Source organism: Myodes glareolus, chromosome 7 (assembly GCF_982192425.1).
Source record: "Myodes glareolus chromosome 7, mMyoGla1.1, whole genome shotgun sequence".
In the NCBI taxonomy this organism is placed as follows: domain Eukaryota; kingdom Metazoa; phylum Chordata; class Mammalia; order Rodentia; family Cricetidae; genus Myodes; species Myodes glareolus.
Window position 1 is genome coordinate 23,761,520 of NC_142032.1, and position 14,653 is coordinate 23,776,172.

The 14,653-nt window shown below is 42.9% G+C and overlaps 1 protein-coding gene and 1 long non-coding RNA gene across 6 annotated transcripts in view; one reads left to right on the forward strand and one right to left on the reverse strand.

Moving 5' to 3' along the window:
* The window catches only part of Plce1 (phospholipase C epsilon 1), a 277,183-nt gene that overhangs the window by 246,847 nt on the left and 15,683 nt on the right, over nucleotides 1-14,653 (reverse strand). Inside the window, exon 1 of one of the 5 annotated variants that reach the window (XM_087907932.1) lies at nucleotides 9,295-9,452. The exons of the other annotated variants lie outside the window; for them this stretch is intronic. The gene's annotated coding sequence lies outside the window, so the exon portion shown is untranslated. Of the gene's footprint in view, nucleotides 1-9,294; nucleotides 9,453-14,653 lie in introns of those variants that run through there. 5 annotated transcript variants of the gene reach the window in all.
* On the forward strand, nucleotides 4,496-7,690 carry LOC146893649 (uncharacterized). Its single transcript, XR_015003290.2, has 2 exons — nucleotides 4,496-4,646; nucleotides 6,999-7,690. It is a non-coding gene; the product is annotated as an uncharacterized LOC146893649 (long non-coding RNA).

Sequence of the window (14,653 nt, forward strand, 5' to 3'; positions counted from 1 at the left end):
ATAAAGAAATAAACCTTAGCTGTCAGCGAACCGTCAGGTTTTGCACCTGTCAGAATGTGCATAGCTCAGATGGTTCTTACCCAGAAGACCAGCAACGATCTGACAGATGGAGGATTTGAGTTGGGACTTTACAGAAAGATGGCAATTATTTATAGCCATGGAGAGGAGAGGAGACTTTGAATAGAGGGAATAGTACAGATGACAAAAGATAAAGAAGGGGACTGCCCAGTGCAGAGCTGAGAGCTGACCTAAAGCTCTCAGGAGACCATTTTATCCAGTCAGTCAAAGTGAAAGTTGCTCATCGCTGTCACCATCATGGGAAAAACCACTAAGGTGACTCTGAGAGCTGGAAGCTGAATTTAACAGGCTCACTTACATCTCCAAATCTAAAGAGCTTTACTGAGCTGCTCTGAATATCTGTGGATGACGGACAGCCAACCAGGGGACAGTTGTTTGCTTATACATTCTCCTCCCCCAGGCTCACTATGCAAAGAGATTAAAGAAGGAATTTGTGCTCTCATGAGTCTGTCCTCCCTTTCTCCGTCACGTGCACACGGGGCACGTGGGTACAATGTGCACATGCCCATACACAAACACTGCATGGTACAAGTCGATCCCCACTGCTGCTTCTTCCAAGTATCTGCAGCTCCACTCCCTCTTAACCTCCTTTCTCTGAACTATTACGATGGAAATTCCATAACTCACAGGAAATAAAGCTTTGAAACATTCCCCCAAGGCACTGGTGTACTCATCTGGGTCCTTGTCCAAGACCACAAAGGTTTAACCCCTCATGGCTTTAACATTCTTGATTAGAAATCTTTCAGAGTCTGAAATGTCAGGCTTCAGACCCCGAAGACCCAGATACCTCAACTTTATATCATGCGTATGTTAGGCACGAGGATTAGGCTGATATGTAATGACAATACTACAAGAATAGTTTTCTGCTTATGCATTCATGGAATTGCCAAAAAAAATGGAAGTTCACAAAAAGGTTGTCTATATCAGGTTAAGTCTCAGTTGTAATAAGCCACAAGGAAAGGAAGTCGTTCTGGTAAATACAGTCATCCCCCAGAAATAACAAGGACTGTAAGCATCCAGGCGGAAGTCAAAAGAAGAGGGATGGGGTTTCAATGTGACACCACTCATGGGCCTCACCTCCAGCATTGGAGTGTGACCCTTTATTCCCTGACACACACGAGGTTAACTCACAGTGGATTATTGAGCCAAACAGAAAGCCCACATGGTAAAACATACAGGAAGAAGTTAATATCTTCATGACACTGAGGCACAAATCATTTTCTTAGGGCACAAGAAGCACTAATAATAAAGATGAGGAAAAGATGAAATGGGCTTAATCAAAATTTAAAACCTTTGCCTTTCAAAAACCTAAAAAGGTTTTTAAGTCAATCCCTTTAAAGGAAAAAAGATTGGTTTTCAAATATATTTTCCTGAAAAGGGCCTTGTATTTAGAATGCATTTATTGTTGTTTATTTATACATATACAATGTGTTATGATCAAAACCGCTCCCCACTTCCTCCCCCCAACTCCTTTGAGAACCAGCCCACCACATCTTCCTTCCACCTTCACGTACTCTTTATTTTTTTAACCCCCAGAGTCGAGTTAGTGTCATCAGTATGTGCAACCATCTCCTAGAGCATGTGCAAGCTACAAAGAGTCACATCCTAAAAGAAAACAGACTCCCTCCCCAACCCCAGCAGCCACAAACTGTTGAATAATTTTAATTAAAAAAAAAACTACAACTAAGGGCTGAAGAGAAGGCCCAGTAGTCAAGAGTGCATGCTGATCTTCCAGAAGACCTAACTTTGGTTCCCAGAACCCATATCAGGTAGCTCACAACTGCCTGGGACTCCAACACTGAGAAACCGGGACCAGGAAGTGAAAAGATTCCAAACATGGTTCTCTGGGCAGCACTGAAAATGTTTTACTGCTTCTTGACCGTGACACGGTCTCCCTAGGTAGCCCAGGAAGCCCTCCGTCTGCAGCAGCCCTCGTGCCTCAAGGCTCCCCAGCAGCTTAGAATACAGGGATGAGTCTGCACTCAGCTTAAAAGAGTGTACGCTCTGGTCAATGTGCAAGCTGCCCAAGCATGTAACTCCCAACTCTCTGCTTTATCCCAAAGGTCACAAGCTGGGGTCACACATTGCATTTCTCTCCTACATGCTCCCTCAGCTGTAGGACTTTGAACAGTGTCTTTTTTATGTTTTTACTGCTGTGGAGAAATGCCATGACTGAGGCAACTTACAGAAAAAAGCCTTAAGTAGGGGTTTGTTTACAGTTCCAGAGGGTGAGTCCACGACCATGGCGGTGAGTATGGCAGCAAGTCAGCAGGCCCACTGCTGGAGCAGCAGCTAAGAAGTTACATCCTGATCCGTGGGATAGAGACAGAAAGAGAGAAGGATTGGGCCTGGCATGGATTTTTGAAACCTCAAAACCTATTCCCAGTGACATACCTCCTCCACTAAGGCCACACCTCCTGATCCTTCCCAAACAGTTCCACCAGCCACAGACCAAGCATTCAAATTCATGAGCCTGTGGTGGCCATGCTCATTCAAACTACCACAAACCGCGAGTAGCCTGTTTAACAGTAAGATACTACTGTGAAATCTTTAAAGACTCTCAGAACAGTTTTCAGAGTCTGCTTGCTTAACAGACAGATCTTAGACAACTCAATCTCACTAAGCCTTGATTCTCCATCTATAAAATGAAAAAAAAAATATTAGTTTCTCATGTAATCCTCACAATTAACCTTCAAAAAGAATTAGCATCTTTTCTCCTCATCTTGATGAATACTTTCTGGAGTTATCACATGTCTCCTGATATGGGATCATGTCTATTTCATTTAAATCTCTCCCTAGCACTAAAATTGTAAAGGCTTGATGAATATTTGCTCACTTACTGTTGTGTGTAGATCATTTGTTTGTTACAATGTAATCATTTTCCTTAACCTATACAGTAAGGCAACCGAAGGAGTCTGAAAGTTCTATGTGCTCTCTCAGTGACTAGCACATTGTGAGTTCCCACACACGTTGACTAGGAGAGGTGTAATCCCTGTATACTGGGCAATCTTAAATTACTACACAGTTATAAACAAAACATGGGAGCATGAGCTAATGCCATAAATTATGGCCCTGACAGCCTAAGCATGGGGAGTTATTCCATTCAATCATGCACACACGGGCTGTGACTATCTGTGTGACCAACTTGTGATTTCAAGAAACACACAGATTGGACTGGCAGAAAGCAGCATGGACTGAAGCCAACAAGGGAGGCCCTCCCAGAGTGTGGCACACACTTTAACAAGGGCCTACCCCACTGAGGAAGGTCAGGCAAAAAATAGCAGAGTAAAGTGGAGTCCCAGTCATTTTACACTTGAGATAGACAGAAGGTTCTGGGCTGACTAGACCATGGACATCACCCTACCCTTTCAGAGCGTAATCTCAGCAAAGACAGCAGAACTCAACGGGCATTGGACAGTTCCCATTCCTGGGTGAGGAGGCACATTTTGGGAACCCAGACACGAAGGGAAATAAAAAGCAGGAAGGAGCTGAAACTGCTGCCTTTAAGGCCTTGCATTGCACATCCCATGAGTTTCCCCAGCAGCCAACTGCCATCATTTCCGTGATGTAACTACAGGCTCCTTTATAAGCAACTTTTAATTAATTGACAGGTAGCATCATCACATCCATTTGCTGAATGTCTCTTCAAGCTAGCATTCTTACAAGTCATTCTTCAATTACTCGAGTGTCTTCCAAAGAATTAAAAATACATGTGATGAAAACCCAGCCTGGAGGAGATAAATCCAACAGAACGGCTCTCCTCTAGTATGCTCTCCCATTACACCTTCTAGTAAGATGACCCCTATTGCATCAAAAGAAGGTACGAACTGGCTTCTGCAAACTGCTCTTCACGGGTGTGCCTACTGAACCCTCTTCTGTGGGTCCCCCAGGAGTGATGCCTAAGCTACACTTCATCATCACACCAAGCAAGATGTTTCCCAGATTAAATAACTCCCCAGTCTCACGGGAGTTCTCCCACAAAGCCCTGGCATATTTAATGCATTACATGGCCATTCCTAGCCATGCTCTACTTCAAACCCACATTCTACTTAACACTAGCACCAATGAAGGCCTTTAGTCAACAAGTTAAAAAAAATTGCTCCTGCTGCTCGTGGATGCCACCAATGACCTCAAACCCTGGGTAGATGCCCGGGCCAACAGCTGACTCAAACAGTTGATGTCATTCTCACGCCTTGTTTTGAGTAGAGTTAAAAATGCAAATAGAACACCTCATTAAAACTCAAAGTTCATTTCAGCTGTGCCTCTGAGATGAGAGGCAACACTATTCATGCTTCTTACCTGGCGGGGGGGAGAAAAGAGGCAATGAAATTCGGGGTCCTTATGATTTTGTTTGGGGTCTCTTGTTCGTTCATCTTTAAGCTAATACTTTGGCACTTGTGTTATTTTTCAAGATGATGTAACCCAAGGTAAATATACAGAGAGCTGATTGCAGAGTCCACAGTCTGAAGCCAGCAGCTGCTCCAGCCTGTCCTGCCAGCCTTCAGGTTCTTCCCAAGGCTCCGGCAGTAGTAGGGGACAGGGCACCCAGGGAGGCAGCAAGACTGCAGGTGGGCAGATGGGGCTATGATGTAGCAAATTCCAACCCCTGAGTGCCGCTGGCTCCTCTCCAATTAACCATGTGGCGACTGGGAAGACCAGGCTCCTAATGTCGGCGGTATGGGGGATGTGCTTGCTTTCAGTGCCATGATGCCGTTATTTCAAGTAGCAATTGGGATTGTATAGTGCCAGGGATTTTATTTTTTAAAGGCAACTTTTTAAAAGCTATTAAATCACATTTCACAAGAACTTCTTAACAAAAAAAAAAAAAAGAAAGGAAAGGAAAAGAAACCTACACAAAGTATAAAAGTAGTACATATTTACCACAAAATATTAAAAACAAACAAAAAAAAGAAAATATCCTGATAGATAAAAGGAAAGATATTACCCACAATACTAATTATATTATATATTTCTATTTTCTCCTCCTAAACTTATACAATCCCTATAAGAAGTATCACTATATGTCTAGGTATGGTAGTGGATAACGTCATTATAGTCTTTAAAAGAGTGGTTTGGGGTATATAATGATATACACACAAACGCCAACTATTTCTTTCTTTTTTTGTTTTTTTTTTTTGGTGGGGGGGTGGAGAGTTTTGTTTTTTTGTGTTTGAGACAGGGTTCTGTGTAGCCTTGGCTGTGGTGTAACTTTCACTGTAGACTAGACTGGCCTCAGACTCAGAGATCTGCCTGCTTCTGCCTCCTGAGAACTGGAGTTAAATGTGCACACCAGCCACAATTTCTTTACCAAAGTTATGGGAAATCACACTGCCTTGATGCCCTAAAATCACACTTACGTTCATCTGTGCTGTGTGTAAATATGGCTTCCTCTTTGAAGTTATAACAGGTTCCTACCTTTCCTGGACAACTAACAGCCGCTAGGATTCATCCATTCACTCATTCATATAATGTGGGTTTTTTTGTTTTGGTTTTTTTTTTGTTTTTTTGTTTTTTTTTTTTTTAGTTTGAGACAGGGTCTTGTCCTGTAGTCCAGGCTGATCCCAAAGGGACCCTACTATCTGAACTCAAGGGATCCTCCTGCCTCCATGGAAGATAGCTAAGACCAAAGCTTGACTGACTAACGAACATTTTTGAATAATTTGTGTCAGGCCATATAACAGGAAATGAGCACAAACATTCCACCAAAGTGTTCTGATGGGGCCTGGGAAGACGGCTCAGTTGGTAAAGTGCTTGTTTGAGGAAATCAGTTGAATCCCCAGTACTCATGTAAAATGATGGGTGCGGTAGCATATACTTGTGATCCAGTGATGGGGAGCAGAGCCAGGCAAATTTCTGGGATTAGGTCAGCTAGCCCAGGCTAATTGGTAAGACCCAGGTCACAGATATAGACCCTGTCTTAAAAAACAAACAAACAAACAAAATGGTGCTTGTGGTCAGTAGCTGTGAAATGAGACCTGAGATTGCTTGAATTCTGGCCACACATACACATGCTTATACCCACATGCAAATGTATCCCCCCTGTTTAATTGATATTTATCAAAGGTATATTTGTTGGGTTTAAATGACATTTCATATTAAATTAGGATGAGAAGACACAGTTGGAGTTGATGTGATTAAGGCTAACCTGTCCCATCTACCAACAGGCGCCCATTTCAATCAGAGTGGTCCAGACCCCATTCCCTGAGCCTGGCTTCTTCTGTGTCCTGTTCAACGCTCCCACGCCTCTCTGTCTTCCTTCATGCCAAGCTGCATTCTACCCTGGTTCTCTGATCAGAGTTTATGAGTGTCACTCTTGAACTATTTCAGAATTCAAACATCCAGAACATCCTCAGACAAGACTAAAGGTCCTTGTTCCCAGTAAGACCATAGACAGTGTCCAGGACAGGGGCCAGCACCCTGTAGTGGTATATTATTTGTATTTTAATAAATATTTTTTTCCTGAATACCAGGGACAAAGCTAAGCCACTAGAGATGAGGCAGATCTTTAATCTTTAAATCTTTATTCCCAGTATTTGGGAGACAGAGGCAGAAGGATCTCTGTGAGTTCAAGGCCACCCTGGTCTACACAAGATCAATGTAGAAACAAATCCAGGTGGTAGTGGAGCTCACACCTTTAATCCCAGTCTTAGGGAGTCACATGCCTTTAATCCCAGCACTAAAGGGAACATAAAATGGGAGGAGGGAGATGTTTAGGTAACTGAGTTTGTGGTCACCCAGCCTTGGGAGAGGGAAGACTTCTCTAGCGGCCTGGATGCTTTGTTTCTCTGGTTTTGGGGGTAAACCCGAATTTCTATCTCTAGGTTTTTTATTATTCATGCTACAGCACCCCCATTTCATTCATCGCTTCCCACAGATCAGAATATGTGCATCACTTCTGGTTGCTTTGCTCTTCCTCTCAGGAACCCTTCCACCCGAACCCATCTCTGGAAAGACTTTTAAGAAAACATCCTAGGAGAGAGGGAGTCAGTGGATGGCCACAAACCCAGGAGTATATGGACAACACAAACTGAACTCAACCAGGAGGGAAAAAACAAACAAACGTAGGACATGACTTTGGGAGAGATAGATGGTGGATTCAGGGGGAATTAGAAGGGAAATACAATCAAAATACGTTATATGCATGTATGAAATTCTTAAAGAATAAAAATGCATCCTTCAAAACAGAAAGCTTTCTACCCTCTGGATTGTAGGCACATCTTTTTTCTACAGCAATGAATGGCCTTACCTGCTGCTCTGTTCAGCGTGACAGATGTGGATCTAGTTTCAGATTTCCACATGTGGATAACCAACCAGCTTTTGTGGTATCATTTGTTGAAGAGACTATCTTTTCTCCAGTGTATGTTTTTAAACATGTTTTGGAGGATTAGAATAAACTGGAAGATTTTATGCTGGATTCTCAATTCTATTCTATTGATCTATGTGTCCGTTTCTGTGCCAGGACCATACTGGTTTTGTTACTGTAACTCCAGTGTAATTTAAGATTGATCTTAAACTGTGTTGTGATACCTTTCTGCTTAGGATTGCTTTGACCATTCAGGGTCTTTGGTGATTCTAAAATAAAACTTGGGGTTGTTATCTCAAGTTCTGTGAAGAGTCGTGGAGATATTTTTTTTTTCATGGAGTTTGCACTGAATCTGTAGATTGCTTTTGACGAGGTGGCTATTTTTACAATATTAATTCTGCTAACCCATATTCATTGGAAGTCTTTCCATAGTTTTAATAAGTTAGTTGATGAACTGAATGAACAGTTATCAAGGAAGAAACACAAACAGCTAATAAATATTTAAAAATGTATACAACATACTTAGTCACCAAGAAAACACAAATTTAAAATGACATTGAGAGTCTAGCCAGGTGGTGGTGGTACCCACCTTTAATCCCAGCTCTTGGAAGGCAGAGACAGGTGGATCTCAGTGAGTTCAAGGCCAGCCTGGTCTACAGAGCTAGTTCCAGGACAGCCAGGACTGTTACACAGAGACACTCTGTCTCAAAAAAAGAAACAAAACAAAACAAAATGACATTGAGATTCTACTTCACTCCAGTCAAAATGGCTATCATTAAAAAACAAAAACAAAACAAAACAAAAAACAAAAAAACCCTAAAATCAGGGGATTAAAAATGATCCTATGGGCAAATGCCTTCTGAGCAAGTATGAGGACCTGAATTCAGAGCCACAGTGCCCACATAAAGAGCTGGGTGTGAGACAACAACTAATTTTAGCTGTCTCCACTGAGGCAGTATAGACAGAAAGACCCACAGGACTCACTGGCCTGACAGTCTAACAATATGATGAACTCTACATTCAGTGAGAGACTGTGTCTCAAAAATAACACGTAGAGTGCACCTACATGTAGCCCCTGCACTATGCCTGGTCTATGGCTCTTACGCACTATTGTACAGTTTGCAAGTTGGGAAAGGGGTCGAGAGAATTAAACACATACACACACAGACAGAGACACAGGGACACGGGTCATCCTTGAAACAAGAATGCCAAGAATGCCAACCTTACTGTGTTCAGGGGCAGCTTATACAGTGCTCTGATCACACCCCAGCTCTCGGGATCTTTCAGCTGCAGCCACCAGAACCCACTCCCCTGTCTCATACTCAGAGCAGCTGCAAACACAGGAAAACAAGTTGTTTAGCTCAGAGCAGCTCAAGCAAGTTGTTTACAGGAAATTCAGGGTCTGGGGGTCCACATGCCCCCAACACCTACATGTGTGCGTCTGAGGGTGTGCGTGCACGCATGCCCACGCAAACACACACTATAGTGTTCTGGCTATATAATGAAGGAAGAAAACACAAGGAGACAGGGAAGGATGGGAGGGCAGTAAGTGGATAAGAAAGGTATGACAATATGAATATACCAGCACAATGACATGAATATACACACGGCACCAAACTATGTTTTAAAATAGCTTAAAGGTTAAATTTTACTTATTTTGTCACAGTTAGAAAAAAATGTCACGATACTAATCTTTTAGTTACTACACTGGAGAAGGCATCTGAGATGCCTCTGATGACCTGGAAAGAGAGGACATTTAACCTTAAGGGGTTCCTTGAGAAAGGCACTGCGTAAGACATATAAAGCCACATGAGTCCCCCAAATGGTAGTTCCCCCTCATGCTAGACTCTCTGGACATACTCAAATTCAGTCTGGAGTCTGTGCTTAGTATGATCTTCCAAGGTTTTGCCTACCTCAAGGATGTTAGATAAATCCAAATCTTGTTTTTAACACAACTCAAGGGTGTCCATGAACATGGTAGAGAGAGAAGAAAGACATCACAGGATGCTGGGGACAGAGCTCTCTTCAGGACTCTAGTTGCAGTCTGTATCCTAGGACCTCAGCAACCCCCTTGGACATCAACTGGTTCTCTCCATCTCACCCTCTAACCTCTGCTCAACTGTCACCTCAGAAGCGCTTTGCCTGCTGGGAAAGCAGCCCCTCCCCACCAACTCATGAGTTTCTACGGAATCACTCTGCCTCCATTTTCCTAGCACACACTACCACTGAAAATTCTTTATTTACGCACTGGTTACTTACTTGATACCCTTGACTGGAACTGGGACTTTCTTCAAAAACTCAGTGGCTGCTTGTAGGATAAACAAACCAAGCAGCCAAATTTGCTATATTTTATATAACAAGAGCTTCCTACCTCACAGAGTGATTCACAAGGAAGGTCAGATGAGATTGAGTATGCCAAGGGGCTGGATGAGAGGAAAGAGGCCACACAGCAATGGGGTCATTGTGCTTCAGGAGAAAGAAGGGCCCTTTGCCAAACCCATGCACCTTGGAGGCCTCTTTCTGTGACTTTGCCCTGGGGTGTGTCTTCTCCTTGCTTCGCCACTTTTTCTAGACAGAGAACACTATCTACCTACAGACCATCCAAACAGAATGAAACTGAATTAGTCCAAAGGGAGAGAGCTTTCTCAGCATAGGCCTCGAAATAGCACGCGGTGCTTCTGAAGCCACGGATCTGCCAGGAGGGCAAACCTAGAGGAAGGCCACAAAGATGCTTGCTGTCCTGGGTCAGCAGTGTTCAGCAAGTATGAACTGAGGTCCTCCCCCCTCTCCTCCCATGAATTCTATCGATGTTTTGGACTCAGCCCAAAAAGAGAAGTGACATTGTGCAATGGGGAGACACGCCTGAAACAGAAAACTTGGATTCAACACAGGGAACCTGGCCTGGAGTAGGCACAGAAGGCTTTCTAGAGACCCATGCCTAAACTGAGACTACAGTACAGAGGAAATTGCAATGAGGGACAGTGAGCGACCTACCCTAAGGAGGAGAGCACTGGGCCTTTATTGCTGTAGTACCCAGCAAGCTGTGCAGAGAAGCCCTAGGCAGAGCAAGGGGTTGGAACATGCAGCTGGAGAAGTAGGCAGCAGACACTCTTACACACACACACACACACACACACACACACACACACACACACACACACCTGCAGAGGCTCTGCAGACAAAGGACCCATTCATTAGTCTAGCAATCCAGAGGGTGAGTGGAGTCTGGCTACACCAGAAGCAAAGGAAGCTAAGACAAGCCAGAGTTCACTAGACTGCTAGTAGAGAGGGCTTGGGTTGGGAATGGGCCAGGAATGGAGAACTAGACAGAGAGATGGAGAGAAATTCCAGTCGAGTTTGATCCACAAGGAATATGCTGATAATTCTGAATCACCCAAGGGGACTATCTATCCACCAAGCAGCTTCCCTAGCCTGGCAGAGCAGGGTAAGGACAAACCAGTTAGACTTCCTGCACATTAGCACCCAGGGAAATCTCCGAATCCCAGGAGGAGACATCAGAAAGAAAGGGGAATAAATGGAGGCCTTTGGTGGTTTACATAAAAAAATGGACCCAATCTGCTCAAGATGTGCTATGACTTAAAATATATAAGACTGGGAAAACAGAAAGAATGCTCAATGCAGCACAGTAGCCACACTTGAAAAAGAAACCAGGATTTGATTAGGATTAATGAAATTAAGGAAGACTGTTAAGCTATATGTAACATTTATAGTCTTTGTGAATAAGAAGACATCCACACATTGTTCTGTGATTTAAAATAAATTAAGAGTATAATTTTTCTAAACTTGAAATTCTTGTATGAAATTCTTGTTTCTCCTGCAGATCTTGGTTTTAATGAGTTACATAGAACCGGGAATGCAGTAGAATGATTTCCGACTTCAGCAAGTGTTTGTTTATTCTTTTTATCTTGAGTTAAGGCCAACGACGCTAATGACTGCAAGTAGTAGGGCCAGTCCTGCACCGCCCATCCACTCCCACCCACAGCTTCAACTATCACCTCCATGGACGACTCCCAAAGGCCTCTTTCCAGAAACAGTCTCTCCCTCACAGCAGGTCGTCACTTCCCAAATCCCAGCCAAGGAGAGCCAGCACACCAGCACAAAACCAGGTTCCTCCCTCAGGGTTCTGTCCCCCCACCTAACTCCTTTATTTCTGTGTTTCTGTCAATGGGCACTGAGCCCCAGGAATCCAGAGAAACCCTTCACAGTCATCTTTGATCCTTGATCCAAGTCCCCATTCCCAAATGCTTTGCTAGTTGTCACCATCTGATTTTTCTAAAAGGTTCTTCCCCATTGTTAACCGCTTTTCATTACCAATGACTCCACCCCAGAATATTCTTTTCACACTAGAGCAGTGCTCCTTAAACACTTCCATTCATGACCCATTTTACCTAAGAAATGTTTGCAAGATCTCACGTATATATGTATACCAGACAGGTATACACATCAATCAAACAAAGAATTTCTTTCATACACATTCCATTTTACCATTTAGTAAAGATTAAACCAAATTTGCATATTATGAGATGGATGTCCACATTCATTTTTGCACAAAGAATTCAATATTAGCCGAGTATTGGATATCACAGGACAGAGAGCATCTTCAACATTTTTCAGAGTTAACTGGTAATTTACTCTTATAATTGTTAAAGCTGAGAACAATGTCTCTTTCTCTCTCTCTCTCTCTCTCTCTCTCTCTCTCACACACACACACACACACACACACTATGTATTTCATAATGGTAGAAGTTTGTTTAGAGCCATTTCAGAAACTGTAGGAAATTCTATCTTAATCTCAAGCTAAAATTCATTTAACTTTCTTTTTTAGTGAACCTCAAGTCAGCAATTCAAAGAACAATTATTTAAAATCAAATATACAATCCAATAATAATAATAATCTATAATACAGTCCAAAGGTAAACTAATTTGATATTTCCATACTGAGGAATGACAGTAGGAAAATATTGAAAATTTTTCTTTTCTTTAAACAATATTTCTGCCTGGCAGTGGTAGTGTCCACCCTTAATCCCAGCAGTCAAGAGGCAGAGGCAGGTGAACCTCCAAGTTTAAGGCCAGCGTGGTCTACAGAGTGAGTTCCAAGACAGCCAGGGCTACACAGAGAAACCCTGTCTCAATAATAATAATAATAATAATAATAATAATAACAATAATAATAACAATAATATTTCCATAAAGGAGTAAACTCTGTATGTGCAGTAAAAACACTGCTATCTATAACACACTGAGCTATAGCTCAGTTGACATGGTTGATTGGTGGTGTGGGGTGTAAGGGAATATCCAGTGCAAATGTGCTCAGGCCTAAGGCTGTGGTGAGGTTATACGCGTGAACACTGCCAGAAACACCTTAGATCCACTATGAATTTGATTTGAAATTAATTTATCCTTGTTGAGTGTTCAGAAACCTTTCATTGTGGCCTAATTCTTTGTTACTCCTACACTCAGCTATGTGAACCCACATGGGGCCATGACTCACAGTCCTTGGGGCCATGGACTAGACGAACCACCTTCAACTGGTCACCATGCTCTTGGCTGCTTTAATAAACCTTCTGAATCGCTTCCTGGATGGAGGACCAACGTTCCAGCCCACTGAGGTCACTCTACCACCTATTTTATTAGCCATCTCCCCAGCTGAAGATACATTTGGGGAAAATGGCTTTCACGACTTTATGCCTCACCCAAGTATCTGATGAAAATGTTATAGTGGGTCAAAAATAAACTCAGGACACAGGCAACCTCGAAGAGTTTTTCTAGAATAAAAAAACAAAACAAATAGGATTAGGTGCTACGGTGGTTTGAAGGAATATGTCCTCCACAGGTTGAGCATTTGAACATTTGGTTCCCAGTTGGTGACAAGCTGCTGGGGAAGACGATGGAACCTTCGAGAGATGGAGCTTTGTGGAAGGAAGTGCTTCAGTGAGGGTGGACTTTGTGGTTTTAGAGTCTGATCCACTTCCTGTTTCTCTGTTTCCTGTACCTGAATGAAATGTGATCTCTCTGCTTCCTGGTTTCCGGGGTGACTTCTGTTACTGCTGGCATGACTTCCCCACCAGGATGGACTGCATCCCCTGGGGACCATATGCTAATAACCCCTCCTACCCCAAGTGGCTTCTTGTCAGGGTAGTCTATGACAGCGTCAGGAAAGTAGCTAATACAGATGCCATTCTCTATCTTATATTAAGCCCCAGAAATAGATACCGTTGCCTTGTTTTAGCCATTTTGAGACTGAGGTTGAAAATCACTAGGCAGATTTTGAAGTCTTGAATCAATTAAGCAGTTGGGTTTTCATGGGAACCCATCTTATAACTGCAGAGCACGTGGTTTTTAGGTCACACAGTTGAACCCTTCACAGATCCCTGCCTTTTCAAAGATAAAGCACATGCCCCCTAAGCTGTGCTGATGAAGGTCCACACCCCAACATGGGTCTTACCTTTGTAACAATGGACCGCACCATATTAAACACTATAGTAAATCTCACATACTCTATTTCACTTAGTCTGAACACAACCCTAAGATATTATATTATAACCCTATAGATATTATAACTATACTCATTCTACTAATTCAGAGGTGAATGTACATAGATTAAAACTAGCTTGATATATAAATTAGTTACTATCTCAAAATAGTTTTTAAAATGGCTTCATGGGGCCAGTAAATGGCAGAGCTGCATCGGATCTAGGCCTGCCTGACTAAAGAGATATTTAGGAGGTAGAATTTGCAGGAATCTCCACTTGTACAACTAAGCAAGTATTTATTGAGGATCTTCGTTTCAGGCTCCATCTGGGGTTAAGCGCTGGAGAAAACAGAGATGATCAGCCAACGAGATCTTGTCTTGTTGCTGCCTGTCTTCACTGAGCACATAGTCTATAGGAAAAGACGACAGCCAAGATGAGAAGCAGTGGGGTGTGGTGAGAGCTCAGCAGGAAAAACTCTCAGTGGTAAAAACCAAGGTATTAGTGGGCGTGAGGGTCCAGTTTCAGCAAACGAGTTGGCAACGGCTGCCTTCCTACAGTGGTGAGTACAGGAGAGACAGCTTTGGAGAAAGACTGAGTTCAGTTAGGGATATTAGTTCTGGAGATGCCTGCAGGCAATTTGATTGACAGCTCTGGGGTCCAGGAGTGAGGCAAAGGCTGCAGACAGCATTGGAATCATCATGTATCACAAATGTGAGGAACCCTAATACATTTGTAGAGTGAAAAAGAAAAGAGAAGGCCTTAAAAGCCATCCTGCCTA